Source organism: Nansenia antarctica (genome assembly GCF_963989245.1).
Source record: "Nansenia antarctica genome assembly, chromosome: 2".
NCBI classification, from domain to species: Eukaryota; Metazoa; Chordata; class Actinopteri; order Argentiniformes; family Microstomatidae; genus Nansenia; species Nansenia antarctica.
In genome coordinates, this window is record NC_137675.1 from 6,766,386 (window position 1) to 6,786,338 (window position 19,953).

The 19,953-nt window shown below is 42.3% G+C and overlaps 1 long non-coding RNA gene across 1 annotated transcript; it reads right to left on the bottom strand.

The window, feature by feature from the left end:
- Positions 1 to 15,215: 15,215 nt before the first annotated feature.
- On the bottom strand, positions 15,216 to 16,327 carry LOC308151057. Its single transcript, XR_013937275.1, has 4 exons — positions 16,203 to 16,327; positions 16,070 to 16,111; positions 15,427 to 15,454; positions 15,216 to 15,316 (listed from the first exon to the last, which is right to left on the bottom strand). It is a non-coding gene; the product is annotated as an uncharacterized lncRNA (long non-coding RNA).
- Positions 16,328 to 19,953: the final 3,626 nt, after the last annotated feature.

Below are 19,953 nucleotides of genomic sequence, written 5' to 3' on the forward strand. Positions count from 1 at the left end.
AATAGAGTTAATATACTGTGTAATATATATATTCAGTTCATATATAATACATATATACAATTCATAGAAGCACTCTAACATATAATAATTAACACAAACATATTTCCAGTTGTTGACAATTGATGATGTGTTGGTGAACTTTTTTTTCTGTGGACTTTTTACCATAAAGTAGATTTTTTTACCAGATAATTAGATTAATAAAATTATTATCATTATTTCAGATTTCTCAGGTTCATCAACAATCTTGTTCTTATCAGCATCTCATCTCAACCATGTGGCTGAATATACAACCTCGGCTGCAGAACACAACTCTAACCTCCACTGTCTCCGGGGACCCAGGCTTATTTCATGTTTGTGATGACATGAATGAAGGTGTTATAACCTCGGCTGTTCTCTGTTCCCTCTGTTTCCTGTTTGGGGTCCCTGCATGTGTCTCCGTCCTTTGGGAGCTGTTGCAGAAACTCGGGAAAGGCACCCCCATCACCCCCAACCACGTCTTCATGCTAAACCTCAGTCATGGACTTGGTCTTCTTGAGTTCCATCCCCCTTAACATCTGTAACTTTCTCGTCTGGTACAACATGACCCTGAGTAACATTCTTATTTTCATCCAAGCTCTGAGTGTGAGTGGAAGACCTCTCCTCGTGATCTGTATCTGTCTGGACTGCTACCTGGCTGTGGTGCATCCAATCTTGTACCACGCCAGAAAGGGCCTGATCTCCAGGGTTCTGATGTGTGTCGGTGTCTGGGTGGTCACGGTAACCTACGGGACACTCTTTGTGGAGAGAGCGGGAGAAATGTGGAAGATCCTCGTCATCGTCCTCTGCGCTGTAACTATCCCGACCATCAGCCTCTGTGACTTCTTCATCTTCAGGGCACTGAAGAGATCTGACCCCGGAGGGCGAGACCTCCACCCCCAGAAGAAGAAGGCTCTTCAGATCATCGTCAATAGCCTGGTCATGATGTTTTTTTCCTACCTTCCTCCCATGTTGGTGACCTCTTTCAGCGCCCTGGTGCCCATCAGTGAGAAAGTGTACCTGTGCTTCTTGGCCTTCCTTACCCAGATCCCCCCCACAGTAGGAAGTGCTGTCATGCCTGTTCTCTACCTGAACAACCTGGGGAGGCTGGGCTGGCTCAGGTGTGGGAGGGGGGCGTGATTCATGGTTCATTGATTCAGTTCTATTGGTTGTCGTTGCTAAGTTATGAGGTTGTTGTGATCCATTGAAATACCTTGAGTAAGATTACAGGCTTTTGTTACTAAAGGGATTCAAATACTTTCAGTCTTTTCAAATGTATTTCATATTATTTAAAAAAAAACACATTCAAATTCACAGTGACTTCTGTTGGTTTCAAATGAGTGTAACTAAACAAACATAGATTTGACCCTATACACTATACAGTATATGCTTGATTTGTTTATGTATTTCCCTAGCTCATTCTTTGATGTTATGTTTGTGAGTGGGGGGGGGGCGTCAGTGTAAACATTTGATGTGAATCTGTCTTATGTGACCATGTATGTACCATCTACCATGAGTGATTAATCTACTGATTAGGCTATACGTGTATATTCATAGAAACAGGATTATTTCCATCATTGGTGTCAGCTGTCTTTCCTCTTAACATGTGGACAAAATATGATAGCCTTTCCACAGGAGCAGCTTTTTATATTTATTGGACATTTTGTTATTTTCCCATATTAGCGCCTGTAGGAGATCCTGGGGATGTCCTCATATATCATAGCATAATTTACACATTTTTGGTGAATAAAGACAACGGCGGTCGAGAATGTTAACAATTCGGGTGACTTTATTCACCCTCGGCACTGAATAGGTTAAGATTCTCCTCTCTATGTTTCACTCCAGTAAAGGCAGTGTTGAAGGGAGTGGCCACTCAGTTCTCACTGTATCCTGGTGATGCTGCTCCTAACGCCATTGATGGAAACATATGGAGGACCAAGTCTGACAAAATTAACAATAAATATATAGACACATAAATGAATGTATGAACAAATACACATACAAATACACACAGTATACCGCAATACATTTCTATATGTATTTATTCTTTTCCACATTTATTCTTTCTTTTCCACATTGTTTTCCACATTCATTCTTTCTTTTCCACATTGTTTTCCACATTCATTCTTTCTTTTCCACATTCATTCTTTCATTCTTTCTTTTCCACATTCATTCTTTCTTTTCCACATTCATTCTTTCTTTTCCACTTTATCAGTAATGTATGCAAATATATGGGGGCGTATCTTGCATGTTGTCCACGCCCCTACGCATTTTCATTGGTTGATACCACGCGTGACGTATGAAAGCAGCGACACTGTTATTACCACAGACGGGTAAGAGAGTCTATAGCCCTGTTCTCTCACAGCGTCTTTCTCCCTATAATTTCCATGGAATATCAGCACTGTATGGGAGAACTTGGAACTCAGCCTGAGGGTCCCACGTACCAACCTCAAGAGGAAGGGTGACCGTGCCTTTGCAGTGATAGCACCGACCCTGTGGAACGCGCTCCCTTCTGCCATCAAGTTTGCCCCCACTCTGGACTCCTTTAGAGCCAAGTTAAAAACCCACCTCTTCCAAAATGACATGCCCTAAATCTACTCCCTATTTGTTGTGAATTGTATGCCTGAGTTTTACGTTTAAGTCGTCTGTGTCTGATTGCTCTCTGTGTTCCTTGTCTTTGTCTTTATCTGTTCCTTTACCCGGGCTGCGCCCCGGGCCGATGTAAAAGTTGGATGGGGGGCGCATTATAAATGAAATTAACATAACATAACATAACATAACCACAATACCAGTTGACTCAATAACGCTCCGTGCACACCGCGGACCGTGACCCACCGTTCTGGCGCAACCTGGTGGGATGGACTTGACGCAGTGGCGTAGCGGACGGGCCCGCAAGCGACGCACCGCGGGGGGGCCCCAGCCACTAGGGGGCCCCCTAACATTGGTTGCTAGCACCCCCTCTCATTGCTCTCACTTGTTTGTACCTTTTGCTAAGTCAAGCATTTAGAATGTAGAGTGCATATTGTGAAATTTCGCAACGTCAATAATGCATCGACGAACTCTAAAAAACGCACGTTTTTTTTAACCTCCGTTGCGAAAGGGCCCCCGCCGCCACCTTGCGGGGGGGCCTCGGGATTTTGCGGTACGCCACTGACTTGACGTACTTCAACGTGCGATGCAGATGCAAAGCTCTACTCGTGTTGCTAGCGAAGTTTCCCACAGAAGTGGGGGAAAAAACGTCAGATCAGATATATAAACGGTTATTTTGATAAACTGGACACATTTTGTGAATATATATGGTTACTTTCTCGCCTGAAAACATATAAAAACTTCATAAAATGACATATTAACACTTGTAGAGCCAAATTACAGATTGTAGCCAATGGCGGCCAAAATTGAGGATTTAAAATCTGAGGCGAGAGCTGAGGGCTTCATCAGGTCTCGCGCAGTATCAACCAATGAAAATGCGCAGGGGCGTGGACAACATGCTGCATACATTACTGATAATGCATACATTACTGATCATGCATACATTACTGATAATGCATACATTACTGATAAAGCGAAAGACAATGTTGTTTTCACCTAGCTATTCACATAGAATAGTTTGTCTTTGTCATTGTCAGATGTGTATGCAAATATAGGGGCGTATCTTGGACGCACTCTACGCATTTTCATTGGTTGATACTGCGCGTGACGTGGTAAAGCACTCAGCCAAGATCCAGGTACTAACACGGCCCAACCCTGCTTAGCTTCCGAGGTCGGACGAGATCGGGCGTATTCAGGCTAGTATGGCCGTGAGCAACAGTACCATGACCCAAAGCATCCATAATACACAGCCTGGAACATTGTTGTTGATGTAACTTTATTAAATATGCGGGATAAAGCACTCTATTTGTGGGTAGAATATGCACAAGGTGTCCTGGATGAAGGGAGAAGTGTGTTTCAATGAATTCTAACTTTATTGGGGGCATATGGCACTCTATATGGGGCTAAAAAGTGAATTGGAACTGCTGCTCTCAGTCGATGTAGGCCTCCATAAATGGCTAGACGCTGCACTCTTGTGGGTGAAAATGGTAGTGACAGCCCAGCACAGCAAACCATCGATAAGACCCAGCCTGGAACTTTGTCAATGATGTAACTTTATTAAATATGCGGGATAAAGCACTCTATTTGTGGGTAGAAAATGCACAAGGTGTCCTGCTTGAAGGGAGAAGTGTTTTTTCAATGAATTCTAACTTTATTGGGGGCATATGGCACTCTATATTGGGGTAAAAAGTGAATTGGAACTGCTGCTCTCAGTCGATGTAGGCCTCCATAATGGCTAGACGCTGCACTCTTGTGGGTGAAAATGGTAGTGACAGCCCAGCACAGCAAACCATCGATAAGACCCAGTCTGGAACTTTGTCAATGATGTAACTTTATTAAATATGCGGGATAAAGCACTCTATTTGTGGGTAGAATATGCACAAGGTGTCCTGGATGAAGGGAGAAGTGTGTTTCAAAAGAGTACCTAAACATTTCATTACCATCTGGGTGGGCAAATTCTAGATGTGATTTGTTTATTCCTATACATCCCTAGAAAAGTCTGGGGAAATGCCTATTTTAAGTAGATAATGTATAATTTGTATATTTAAACTTAAAAATTCTGAAAACAATGACTAAGTAGCTACGTAAGCAATCTAGCTGACTATGACTGGAAACGAAGTACTATCCAGTTAGAATTATAGAAGATCTGTTACGAGGGGGGTCAGCGAAGAGGACTCCCCATCGCCTCTACTGGTCGAAGAGCGACAGTGCTCCAACCCTGGACTAATTATCCGATGATTGTTGTCACCTGTGAGTGTTTGTCTGTCTATATAGGTGTGTCCCATTTCCTACAATTTGTATTGTAATCTGTAAAATATACAGACTTTTCCAGAATAGAAATCTAATCAGTAAAAACTAATCTAAAACTAATCTAAGCAAGCCTTTAGAATATGGATAATAACACATACAATACATACAAATCTTACTTACTCCTCTTACTGTAGGCTATTGTCTTTATATAATGTGTGCATATAATGCACTTTGAATTGCCCTTGTCGTATGAAATGTGCTATACAAATAAACTTGCCTTGCCTAAACCCTTTTGGAAGGTTTTGTTTATGTCCAGGTTTCACACATCTCTGTAGTTACATGTTCAGTGAGTGAGTCTAGTTGCTGGTGACCGCTAGGACCATAGGCAGATGCCTTGTTGGTAAGTAATTTGTTCAAAGCAAAAAAACAAATAAAGTGTGTGTTTACCCCCTCAAATAAATTAACTTAGCCCCAGTCAGATCCATATTTAGAGGTAAGTTACCTCAGGTAACTTTAGCTAGCAAGCTAGTTTAGAGTTAGTGGTAATGTTTATCTAGCTAGTTACTAAGCATCCTTATTACATTTATTTTGAACTTATATTCTCAATTGACTTTCACATTGATCTAATTACAGTTTTTCCCAATTGCTAAAACACAAAAGCCAATTCTCTAAACCAAATGACCAGTTCTCTAAACACATTTAATAAAACTAGCTCCCATTTGCCAAAACCATAAACACATTTCACATGAAGACACAATTCACAAAACACAATCCTCCTTTTCTCATAAGTCTAAACACATTTTGTCTTGCTAAAACACAAGTTGCAAAAAACTCTGCTCAAATTCTCAAATTAAAGCTCATGTGATGCAAAATGCTTGCCACAGTCAGCAAAATTTGAACACAATGAACACACCTAGCTTCATTCATTAAACATAACGACTCAAAATGTAAGACACTTGTTGCAAATGATTGTGGTGTGTGTGTGTGTGTGTGTGTGTGTGTGTGTGTGTGTGTGTGTGTGTGGTATAGTTCCATAAATAAATAAAAAAAACATCACACCCTGAACATTGTTTTCAGTGAGTATTGTTGTGTGTAATGGATCCTCTGTAGTGTTTGCATTGAGTTGTGATACAGTACAGTAGTGTACATGTTACGGTACATGTGGGAATACAGTACATGTGGGAAAACTAGGGTTAGGGTTAGGTGCTAGGGTGCTAGGGTTAGGGTTAGGATTAGGGGTAGGGTTAGGGTTAGGGTTAGGGTTAAGGTTAGGGTTAGACATGCCAGCATGTACCAAGTCACCCTAGCACCTAACCCTACCCAGTGAGCAAAATTGCGTTGAAAAGATGTCTAAAAGACGACTTTCCCCTACGTCTATTCTACAACCGGATTTGGTTGACGTTGCAAGGTGAAAAGACGTAGTTTTCAGGTCGTTGAAAAGACGTGGTTTTCAGGTCGTTGAAAAGACATGGTTTATAGGTCGTTGAAAAGACGTGGTTTTCAGTTCGTTGAAAATACGTTGTTTTCAGTTCGTTGAAAAGACGTTTTCAGGTCAAATGATGGACGTCCTGCTTTTGGCCAACCTGATTATGTACGATGTAGGAAAAAAAACAATGCTCCCTCCCATACCTAGAACATTTCTGTTAAAAAAATCTAACTCTTGAATCAAATCTGCCATACATGTACATGATTTTACATTTGCATAAGAAAAACAAGTACCATTTATTAAATACACATGTACTTTATTAAGCATAACAAATAAATGCATTGAGGAATACGTTCAGAAAGAACTGCTCCCAAGGCAGAACAATACTTACTAACATTGGAGTGATACAGAGACCAGCATGGCCCCTGCGCGTGCAAGGATGACACGCACATTCAGGAAGCTTTCCTTATTTTACACAATTTCCCCACGGGGATTAATAAAGTAGTCTATCTAATATTGCAAAATACCACAGAATATTCCAAAATATTGCACAAAAATCGCTCGTAGACTCCTGAGTTAGCAGGCTGCTAAGCTAATTTCAACAACACTCGTTCAACTTCTTAAGGCCTGCCCTACTCTGCCTCTGATTGGCTAGAACTTGGTTGGCTTGAGTAATGTGATTATACCATTGGTAGATGGAACTATCGCGTTGCTTAAGATGAATCATTAAATGTTGCTCCTAAAATATTCACACGAAAACATTTCCCTGCGTCAGAAATCCGGCACTATGCCGGAGAACTTTAAGTCCTGCTAGCAAATGCAATGCAACCATAACCAATTCAGAAAGCTAAATTAGTGGCACAGAACCACACAGAAAAGTGAGATATAATCACATATTTGCTCAGGCTGCTTCAACATTATAGCCTATCTCAAAAGAACATCGAGAGAAATAAAGAATACATAATAAAGATAGAACAGAATGAAGTCTCAATGCTTGACTGAGAATGTGTGCTTTCCTTAAATAGGCTGGAGCTGCACACAGTGAGGTTTACAGTTTACAGTTTAGTCATTTAGCAGACGCTTTTTTTCCCAAGCGACTTACAATTAATACATTTGAATAGAGCAAGTGAATCATCAATCCGACAGTTGTAGCAAGAAAGCAACTAGATCAGTCATTGGCCTTGGTAGTCGTCGTCCTGGAGGAGTTTTTCCCCTGGTAGTCATTGTCCTTTGGGCCTTAGACGTTAAGGTGTAGGGTGAAGAGATGGGTCTTCAGTCTCCGACGGAAGATGGGGAGTGACTCTGCAGTTCTGACAGCCGTGGGAAGTTCGTTCCACCAGCGGGGAGCCAGTATCGAGAAGAGACGTGACCGGGCACCATGGCAGCCGCGTTGGCGTAATGATGGTGGGGCCAGTCGGCCGGCAGATGTGGAGGGGCGGAGGGGGCGGGATGGAGTTTGAGGGGTGACCATCGCTTGCAGGTAGGCAGGTTGCCTTCTCTATGCTTGTGGCACCTCCGCTCTGGGCTGCACTACAGTGCTGTAACCACCACCTCCCGATCTTCCAGGCGCGTGCTTGAGGTGGTCCCCAACAGCGAGCCTAATCATCTGGTCCGTGGCCTTAGAATCCCACTTCTTGACTGCAGCTGTAACACCAAAAGACATATATATATAGTTATATTACACAAAACATGCTTTCTGCAACTTCAGCGCACATTTTATAGGCAGAGCATATGGTGTGTCATAAAGTATGTTTCTTGAACTTAGGGCCCCTATTTATTAATCATCTCAGAGACGGAGTGTTGATCTAGGATCAGTTTAGCCTTGAGACCATACTGATCTTGCGAGCTCACATTTAAAAGTTTAAGTTAGTAGACTAAAAGCATCCGTAAGGACATTTACTGCAGAAATTGACGCAATAACAATTTAACAAGAACAGCACACAACAGGATGCGATTTTGCTTTCACAATCTCCAAATTAGCCATACCATTCAGAACGGTGTAGAGGTTGGTTGGTTGAAAAGCGGTCTTCGAGCGATGACCCTTCATGTTGAACTTGGACATGAGGTTGTTGGTGAAAAGCCTATAAGTACAGAAAAGTTATTGAAAAGACAGTCTAGGAAGAGACAAGTGGAAAATGTGGCAGCGGCTTTGTTTTATGAAGTGGTGTTTCCATTGTTTTGGGCAATACTTGTACAGTACTCCTGTGTACAGTACTCCTGTGTACAGTACTATCAAAACCCAAACTTTCACCAACACCTATCCCAAACAAGTAACACATTCGATTGCTGTGCTCCACCTTGTTTCCCATTCGGGGTACCACAATATATTCACAATAATAGCATACCTGTCCATGATCTTATTTGCGCAGTCCTTCACATCCTTTCCTCCAATCTTGCTTAGCTGTGAAATCTGAGTGGAAAATAATCAAATAATCAAGAATAAACATTTTGATTGATTGATTGATTGAAAACCTTTATTGTCCCCAATGGGGAAATTTTGTTGTCAAACAGCTCAGTTAGGGCAGAAAACATTCAATACAGAAAACAGAAACATTCAATAAAATACATAAAACAGTGCAGGCTCAATAAGTAAAAAGTTATACCTGATGTTATGCCATTTACTTGCGCATCAACTTAAAACACAATTTGTAAGTCGCTTTGGATAAAAGCGTCAGCTAAATGAAATTGTGCCCACCCATTTTCAGTGATTTGGCCAATCACATATTGCCATGAAAAAAATTGCATTACATTGACTTCTATGAGAAACCACTTTCCGACAGGAGGCCTGGCCTCCGTGTAGTACCTTTTTCCGCCACACGCGTGTATGAGTGCTGTTCTGCAGGATAAATATTAGAAATGGATGAAGTATTGTTCTGAATTGTATGTTGTGTGTCTGATAAAAAATATAATTATTGCTTTTTTAAATCTCTCTCTCTTCTCTCAAATTATTGGGGAGGCCAGGCCTCCTCCACCTCTATGGAGGAGCCTCCACTGATATGAGGGTAGTTAAGAGTTTAACTACTTTTCATTGTGAAATAGCTAGTTTGGTAAAGTATTCCCTGCAATTACGGCGTTATTATATGATCTATAACAACACGGACATCCATATCCGTAACCACGGCAGTATCCACACCGCTGCCCCAAAACCCCCCTAGTGGGGCCCTGCCCCCTTCTAGCTTGAAATTGACTTATAGAACGGATTCTATGTGTCGCCCGGAGCGAGCGGAAATTCTAGGACACTGATAGGCCGGACGATGGGAAGCACCGCCCCCCCGTCCTTCTCATTGGTTCAGCGGGGCAGTTTTTTAAAAGTTAACTATTCATTTGTTACGTATTTATTTGACATCTGGGTACAAAATACAAATAGTTAATACATCATGTAGCCTATATTAAAGCCTTTAAAAAATGATTCATGATAAGATCCATCATTTACATGCATTTACATGCATCATTTACATGCTCCATGTTGCATGTAATTTGTATGCTACTTGTGGTCCAGTATGTCGCAATGTGTACTAGGTGTACTACTGTACCTGTGGTCATGTACTGTTTTTACTGTTTCTACTGTTTTTACTGTTTTTATGTAATGTGCTTTGCATGTTTTTATGTGATTTTATTATGTCAAATGTAATTGTTGTATTGTGGCTGTCTTGGCCAGGGCTCCTTTGTAAAAGAGACGCTAGTCTTTCAGACTGTTTTTTTACTTACACTCACACGAGCGCGCGCATATGCGCGAACTTCGTAAAACCGTATTATATTTCAGTGTCAGGGAAATAAATAAATTTAAAATGTCCACATCGTCACCCGCCTAAGACCCTTACCAGGGGCCTCCATAATGTTGTTTGCTTAGGGCCCCCAAAAGTCTAGGGGCTCCACTGTTACACACATGTTCACCCAGTATTTGACTGATTGTAGCCCAATCACGAATGATCCCAGTATTGTAGCTTCAGACGGACAAGTTGGTTGTAGTGCTTGCCCACGATATGTTATTGCTCATATATATTTATTTTAATCATGTTATTTTACCAACTGTAAGACAACAATATAGTAAGCTAGTTACTTGAGCTAGCTAAAGATATTGGCCCCCCAAATAATTTTACAACGTGTTGTAATTATTTTACGATATTTCTGTCGAGTGAGTGAAGGTAAGCAACGTAGGGTTCGTAAAATCACTCTGAGAGCGCCGGAGCGCACACTGGGTGCAACGTCATAAAGGGACCAGGTAATTTGATTGGACAAGAGGCATTCCATGAGTGCTGATCATATTTCCAGGGCGAATTTACGAACGCAGCTAGCGAAAAGAAGACGCAAAAAATCGTCAGATCTGATATATAAACGGGTTATTTTGGTAAACTGGACACATTTTGGGAATATATGAGGTTACTTTCTCGCCTGAAAACATATTAAAACTTCATAAAATGACATGTTAACACTTGTAAAGCCAAGATTACATATTTTAGCTAATGGAGGTTTAAAATTGAGGTTTAAATTCGCCGCTCCCGGCGAAATGCATTCTGGGAGGCAGTATGCTTACAGTGTAAATGGTCGGCTGGTTTTCACATACTTATTATGAATTTAGTAGGCAGTGAGTATGCTAGTATGCAGTATGCTAGTATACCATTCCGAACACAGCCATGCTGAGAGGTTTGAAGACGCTAAAAAAACATATCCGTATTGATGATCCTAAGGTCCGTATCGGGAACTCACTGAAGACCAATGGCAGCAACAATCCCAGGTGATACTATATCATGTATATTTTGATATAAATGATATAGATATATTGATATAGAATATATTTTGATATAGAATTTTCCTGGCTAAACAGTCACAGTGTACACGTTTTTACTATTGCCTGCTTGCGGCTCTGTCAGTATGTGAAGCGCATTGAGTTGCATCTTGTAAGAAATGTGCTATACAAATAAAAATTGATTTGATTTGATATTTCCTCTCCTGATTAAGATAATGTAGTATATTTTACTTGAACACACACAAATACATGGATTATATATGGTATGGGCCTGTATGTTATGAAGGGCCTGTTCTCCTGACAAGGGGGGTTATGACACCTTGTAAACACATCCTTTGTCTCAAGGGCCATATGTTCTTGCCTCAGGAAGTGCTGTCCATATATGGGCATTGTTAGAATGACTTCCTGTGAATCTGACTTGAACTTTAACCTGGAATGACTTTTAGGCCAGGTGACATTGATTGATTGATTGAAAACTTTATTAGAAGATTTGCAGAAGTAGGTACATGAATGTACATATTACATACAAGGTCAACTAACAGGATAAAAACCCAAGAAAGCCACTGGCTTATTTCAATTGGGGTCCTTGATTCTCAATTCATCGTTACATGTAAGACAGACAGAAAAACTAGTACTATCTACAAGATAATACAGACAAATAACTATTACTATCTACAAGATAAACATACATCCATCATGGGAAGAACAATACAACAAAACATAAGGTATGTACAGCAGGTAGGACAGGTGGGGACATACAGGTGGGGGCGGGGGACAAAACACAAAGTATGTACAGTGGGTAGTTCAGGTCTTTTAATCTGATTTTTGTTTTAGAGGGTCCAGTTACGGATTGCAGCCTCCTGTAAATGTTTTTTGAGAGTGGTTTTGAAGGTGGGCAGTGTTTTACACTCCTTTAAGATTATAGGAAGGGCGTTCCACATCTTTACTGCATAGTTTGTAAACGAGTTTAAACCCTTGTTTGTGGTGCAACGCGGTTGAACGTGGTTCGTGGAGCTTCCTCTGGTGTTGTAAGTGTGGACGTTGTTCACTTTTTGGAAGTATGTTGACAGGTACTTGGGTGTCTTTGTGGTGTAGCGTATCTTGAAGACTAGGCCCAGTGCAAGCTGCTGCACTCTGTCAACTACTCGTAGCCAATCAAGGCTCAAAAAATGAGCAGCGGTTAGATGTGTCCTAGGGTTGAGGCCTAGCAGAAGCCTAACCAGTTTATTTTGGGCTGTCTGGAGTCTTGTTTTATGGGCCTTTGTGGTTCTATAGTACCATGATGTTACGGCATAGTCGAAGTGACATTGAATGAGAGCTCCTGATAGGGTCCTCAGTGTGTTTTTACTGACAAGTGAGGATATCCTGTACAAGAATCTCGTTTTATGGTTCACTTTTTTGATTACTTTTGCTGCCATTTTATCTCCGGAAAGATTTGCCTCTAAGATGGAGCCCAGGTATGTAATATCCTCTTTTCTTGTGATATTAATGTTACCCACTTTTATTTTAAAATGTTCAGCCTTTCTGAGTTTAGATGGGGATCCGTATAGGATGGTTTCAGTTTTACCTAGGTGTATTGATAGTTTATTGTCAGCTAGACATCATTGTGGGGTCTCCGACTCTTCACACCTCAAGCATCTATTCAGTGACTGTGATAGGACCATTGTTTGTAACTGTATTTGCATACTATTGTTTATAAATAAGAGTGTGGGCCCAGGGGGCTCTCTCTCTTATCTTATCTTCTCTTAGACCACCAGCTCTCTGTCTCTCTCTCTATCTTCTCTTTTTTTGATTGATTGAAAACTTTATTAGAAGATTTGCAGAAGTAGGTACATGAAAGTACTTATTACATACAAGGTCAACTAACAGGATAAAAACCCAAGAAAGCCACTGGCTTATTTCAATTGGGGTCCTTGATTCTCAATTCATCGTTACATGTAAGACCGACAAAACAAACTAGTACTATCTACAAGATAATACAGACAAATAACTAATACTATCTACAAGATAAAAATACATCCATCATGGGAAGAACAATACTACAAAACATCAGGTATGTACAGCGGGTAGGACAGGTGGGGACATACACCACAGGTGGGGGCGGGGGACAAAACACAAAGTATGTACAGTGGGTAGTTCGGGTCTTTTAATCTGATTTTTGATTTAGAGGGTCCAGTTACGGATTGCAGCCTCCTGTAAATGTTTTTTGAGAGTGGTTTTGAAGGTGGGCAGTGTTTTGCACTCCTTTAAGATTATAGGAAGGGCGTTCCACATTTTTACTGCATAGTTTGCAAACGAGTTTAACCCCTTGTTTGTGGTGCAACGCGGTTGAACGTGGTTCGTGGAGCTTCCTCTGGTGTTGTATGTGTGGACGTTGATCACTTTTTGGAAGTATGTTGACAGGTACTTGGGTGTCTTTGTGGTGTAGCGAATCTTGAAGACCAGGCCCAGTCTTCTCTTCTTCTCTCTCTGATCTTGACCACACAGCTCCTCTCTCTCTCTCTCTCTCTCTCTCTCTCTCTCTCTCTCTCTCTCTCCCCTCTCCCATATCTCTCTCTCAGTACCTGTACTTTGTTTCAATAAATAGTCTTAAACTACTCAGAATTATATTCTTCATTTTAGTATCCAACAAGTAGCTTAATAAACAACAATAATCTAACAACAGGTGCCGACATTTTAAATATATAATATTATGTTGAATATATCTCTCTTCATCCAATAACTTAATTGTTATTGTCCTGCACATGTGGGTCTGTTCAGGGCCGTGGAATATTCACACGGGAGTCAATGTAGGTCAAATATAGGTCACATTTTAAAAGTAATGTGAACTGCCAAACAAAAAAATCGGATCTGTGTAAAAAAATAACTGAATTGAGCATCAAGACCTGCCGTGTGAACGAAGCCTCAGACATGATGTGGACGAAGTAGAATATGAGTGATGCTCCCTGTCCCTGTAGCCTCGATCTCTCCTCATCCTGAGATACAAGGTATAAATGAGTTGCTGGACAAAAAGAAGGCAACGTTTATTAATCATAATTTGTACTCCATATTCAGTGCCTTTTCAACAACTACTTGACAATAAAGTGAAAAAAACATAATTGCCAGTGACTATTTACAGCAGACACAGTAAGGCTTCAAAGGATGCACATTTCATCAATATGCTTCAATTCCACTTCCATTAAAGAGACAAAAGTAAGTACTTTTAATTAATTGCGACAATGCCTTATTACTGCAATAAGTGTAATTCCGTTTTCAGTAAATGGTGAAGTAAGGGAAATGGTAAGGATGTTGTTTAATTGCACTTATTAGAACAGGCTTTTACTGTGTCACGATGAACACTAGATGTCTATGAAACTGCTGTATCCATTATGTAAACCCTTACCTGTGATATTGTAATGGCAATAACTTTTGTGTTTAATGTGACAATGATCTCATGGGACCAACACTTTCAATACTGCAGTTAGTTTCAGTGATCAATCAGTGATTATGTCACCAGCCGAACTGAACAGCAAATCACTCAGATATTATATAGTCAATATAATATATAATCAATATGCAGTACACTAAACACGTGCAATTACACCTGTGGTATATTTTTTGCTTTGTATGTTGTTGTTCTTACAATAGAGATGTCGTCAAAGCAGAAATGTGAGTAAATTTAATTGTGATGCATTTTGATACAGACCCAATGTAAGGAAATGCCATCAATAAAGACAGTTGATAGTTCTGTGCATTTTATTTAATTAAGTGTGAAACAAACATGAAAATCAAACCAATTTCTAGATCAAATAAAATAAAAGTATTATTTATTAATTATTATTATTTAAATTATTAATTATTAATTATTATTATTATTATTATTTATCTTATTAATGATTAATTATAGATCATATCTTAAGTGGAATTTCCATCCAACAGGAGCTAGTCTCTAATACAACAGGCATAGAGTTAAGAACAACAGCAACACATCCGCATTATAACCCCAAATGAGAACCATTGCCGGTGGTGTTGGTATGTATGTAGTTATTGTACTTCCAGCAATTGTTGTAAAAATCAACAAAAATTACAACAGGAAATCAGGGACAGAAACAGGAAACTCATTACACAACCCTTTGTGAAGTCTTCACTGCAGCAGAAGCTTTTCTAAAACTTCCCAAAGTTAAAAGAGAACGGGAAGGCATCCTCAGGCCCCTGCGTCTCGCGGCTGACTGAGGTCTGCTCGGGGGTCTTGGCACCGAAAGAGAACTCGAAACTATCTTCTGACCTTTCACCTTGGTCAAACAGGAAGCCTGCAAAACAAACAAGTACATGACACTTCACATGAAGTATTCATTCATTAAGCCCAGTGTGAGAGATGCAAACAGTACAGGCCAGAACTTCAACAATAGAGTATGTTTACCACTGGAGTGTTTGGATCCAGAGGGTTTCTGAAAAGACACAAGCGTTAAGACAAACTAGCAACAAGATTCTGCACAGATCATTTAGCCACAAAGCTCTGCAACATGTAGACTGTTTCTATATGTGACTGTTGTACTGTATGTGTGTCCATGGGTTGTTCAATGTTGTGTCTGTGTGTGTAAGTTGTTGCTGCTGCTGTTGAAACAGGCCTCTCTTGAAAAATACATTTCATCTCACTGAGACTAACCTGTATGAATAGAAAACGGGTACCCTTTCATCTCACTGAGACTAACATGTATGAATAGAAAACTGGTACCTTTTCACTGAGACTAACATGTATGAATCGAAAACTGGTACCTTTTCACTGAGACTAACATGTATGAATAGAAAACTGGTACCTTTTCACTGAGACTAACATGTATGAATAGAAAACTGGTACCTTTTCACTGAGACTAACATGTATGAATAGAAAACTGGTACCTTTTCACTGAGACTAACATGTATGAATAGAAAACTGGTACCTTTTCACTGAGACTAACATGTATGAATAGAAAACTGGTACCTTTTCACTGAGACTAACATATATGAATAGAAAACTGGTACCTTTTCAATGAGACTAACATGTATGAATAGAAAACTGGTACCTTTTCACTGAAGTATGAGCTTGTAAAAGAGAAAGGGCTTTCCTGCAACGGACAAATGGAGATGTTTTAATTCAGATTTGGACATTAAGTCATCTTTGCAAAGATGTGTCATTCTCTAGTTGCTCTTCCTCACCTCCTCTTGGGAGGAGCCCAGGTCAAACCCAGAGAAGCCAGGTGTGGTGGGAGTCGTGCTCACGCCGAATAGAAAACCTGGCGACTTCGCTTCAGAGCCGTCCTGGCGGCCTGGTGAACTCCCGGGGCTACTGCTGAAAGATTTAACATGACGTTGAACTTGACACTACGGGCTGGTTTCCAGGACGCCCGTACCCGAATCGCAACGGAGTTTAGACAAAACCACGCCTATTTCCACATATGACGTACACGATGCGTGAGGGAGGCGAGAGGGAGATGTTGATGCTGGATCACAGTTAAGGTTAGGGTTAAGCCCAATTTATACTTCTGCGTCGAATTTACGCGCGGCTACGCCGTAGCCTACGCAAGGGCTCTCCCAATTTATAGTTCTGCGTTGGTCGGTCTGCGTCGCCCTGCAATTACCACTTGATCCATGTTTCAAATATGGCGGTCAAGCAGCGGATGAGAAGCGGAAGAAAGAAGTCGGAATCATATGACGCTACCAGGCGGACCAATCACAGTTCTTACGGTCTGTGTAGGTGTGCCGCGTAGTTACATTTTCGGAGAGGTGCGCGAAAAGGTACGGCGTAGGCTACGGCGTAGGTTCCGGGCCTACGCAGGCTACGGCGTAGATTTTAGGCAGAAGTATAAATTGGGCTTTAGGGTTAAGGTTGGGGTTGGGTTTAGGAAAATGTATGCTAGCTATGGTTAGGGTTAGGGTTACGGCCGAGAGCTGCGGTGTCCATAGCAACGCAGCAGAGAGCGGCGATGTCCATAGCAACGGAGCAACGTCACGCGGAAGTGGGCGTGGTTTCGTCTAAACTCCGTTGCGATTCGGGTAGTCGCTTCCAGGACTGATTAAGCCCAGTTCTAGACTAAAGCATCCATCATGGAGATTGTCCATTGAAAGTGTGATTGAATCCCGGACTAGGCCTAATCTTTGTCTGGGAAACTGCCCCATTATTTATGGTAGTAACAACAGGGAATCAGTGGGTTATCTTGTATGTACGAATTCTAAAGTGTGGAATGTCTTACTTGAGTGAGAAGGTTGGGGTGGTGGAGTAAGCTTTCATTCGTGCAGGTGAAGACTGAGGATGGGTTCTCACAGGTGAGGACTGAGGGCAGGTCGCGCCCCCCTCATGTTCCTCCTCACCAGCAGGGTGCGCTGCCTGCTCATCTCCCTCTGGTTCTCCCTCCTCCACCTCAGGCTCCAGTACCTTCGCTATGTTAAGCTGCTCCACCTATTCACAAAAACCTTTCTTCTAATTTAGCTTTCACATAAAATTCAGTATATATAACACAACAATTCACCTGCATTGCATATCGGACATATGTCAGACAGTAAGCATCTGGTTTCTGTTTTCCAGGGTTCCCACACCTTCTGAAACATCAAATTCAAGCACCTTTCAAGGACTTACAAGACTCAATTCCCTCAAATTCAAGGACCTAACACAGCATAGTTTGAGACAGATCTAGATGAGAATTTAGTGGGGATCTAGAGGGGAATTCAAGCACTTTCAATGATCCATGTCTATTTTAAAAAACTTTTAAGACCTTGATTTTTCTCAAATTCACAAACTTTCAAGGATTTCAAAGACCCGTGGGAACCCTGTACAGTAGTCCTACATGTTGGTCAACAATATACACAGGACCTGTTCCTCTGCTCCGCATCCCTGGTCCTGATCCATGCTCTGATCTAGAGGATAAATACAAAAACAAAACCATATCGAAACATTTTAAAATGTCTAAAATCTTCTCCATTGTTATAAATACAAATTTGTAACATGATAGTAACGATCAGATCTCAAAGTGAAGCATTGTTCAATTATAAAAACACCACATGTTACTGTCCACATGTGACTCTGCTATAAAACACCTTACCCATTGACTCTGATATAAAACACCTTACCCATTGACTCTGATATAAAACACCTTACCCATTGACTGTTATAAAACACCTTACCCATTGACTCTGGGTTTGATCGCAACTCGAAACTTGCGTCTCCTGTTGCATCTCGGCCAAGGTTTCTCTCCTGATTCTCATCAATCATTCCCTCCACCACTCTCTGGTGACAACCCTGGAAAATGAGTCCAGGTTCACGAGAGTTGGCACTACTACGCATGCTGAAAGACGTGTAGTGAGCGACCACTTTCGTTTTGTCGAATTGGGTTAACGATACCCAATTGATCATTTAATTACATTACTACTCAATCCTAAAACAAATAATCTTCGCTGCATGATGTCCTTATGGCATTTCTGCTTTAACAGGACGCTAGAGACAGTAGAGATTGACAGGAAGGATGGGTGAGAGAGGGGGAGATGAGACATGCAGGAGATGTCGACGGCCAGAATCGAACCAGGGACCCTGATGTTTGTGCATGCCCCTTAGTGTGCTACACCACCCCCTTCATTGCATGATTGATCTGTTCTATTCACCGCCCATTATAGCTACACAGCACCGGGTAAATCACTAACTGAGAGAGGCCAGAGTGAGAGGGGTGACGTTAGGGGCCAGATGTCTACCTTGGGCTGGTCGGGGTGGAGGGAGGGAGGTGTCTACCTGGGGCTGGGTGAGGTGGAGGGAGGAGATGTCTACCTGGGGCTGGGTGAGGTGGAGGGAGGAGATGTCTACCTGGGGCTGGGTGAGGTGGAGGGAGGGAGGTGTCTACCTGGGACTGGTCGAGGTGGAGGGAGGGAGGTGTCTACCTGGGGCTGGGTGAGGTGGAGGGAGGAGATGTCTACCTGGGGCTGGGTGAGGTGGAGGGAGGGAGGTGTCTACCTGGGGCTGGGTGAGGTGGAGGGAGGGAGGTGTCTACCTGGGGCTGGGTGAGGTGGAGGGAGGAGATGTCTACCTGGGGCTGGGTGAGGTGGAGGGAGGAGATGTCTACCTGGGGCTGGGTGAGGTGGAGGGAGGGAGGTGTCTACCTGGGACTGGTCGAGGTGGAGGGAGGGAGGTGTCTACCTGGGGCTGGGTGAGGTGGAGGGAGGAGATGTCTACCTGGGGCTGGGTGAGGTGGAGGGAGAAGATGTCGACATAAGCGTGAACGTCGTCCTCTGGCTGATGTTCTGACTGGCTTTCCTGCTCTGCTGCTGCATTCAGGTGACCAGTAACGCTGCACAGCAAAGTCAGGTGTAGAGAGACAGGTGTAGAGAGACAGGTGTAGAGAGACAGGTGGGGGGGTCCAGGTGTAGAGAGACAGGTGTAGAGAGACAGATGGGGGGAGACAGGTGTAGAGAGACAGGTGGGGGTCCAGGTGTAGAGAGACAGATGGGGGGAGACAGGTGTACAGAGACAGATGGGGGTCCAGGTGTAGAGAGACAGGTGTAGAGAGACAGGTGTAGAGAGACAGATGGGGGGAGACAGGTGTAGAGACAGATGGGGGTCCAGGTGTAGAGAGACAGGTGTAGAGAGACAGATGGGGGGAGACAGGTGTAGAGAGACAGGTGTACAGAGACAGATGGGGGGAGACAGGTGTAGAGAGACAGGTGGGGGTCCAGGTGTAGAGAGACAGGTGGGGGTCCAGGTGTAGAGAGACAGGTGTGTAGACAGGTGGGGGGGTCCAGGTGTAGAGAGACAGGTGTAGAGAGACAGATGGGGGGGTCCAGGTGTAGAGAGACAGATGGGGGTCCAGGTGTAGAGAGACAGGTGGGGGTCCAGGTGTAGAGAGACAGGTGGGGGTCCAGGTGTAGAGAGACAGATGGGGGGAGACAGGTGTACAGAGACAGATGGGGGGAGACAGGTGTACAGAGA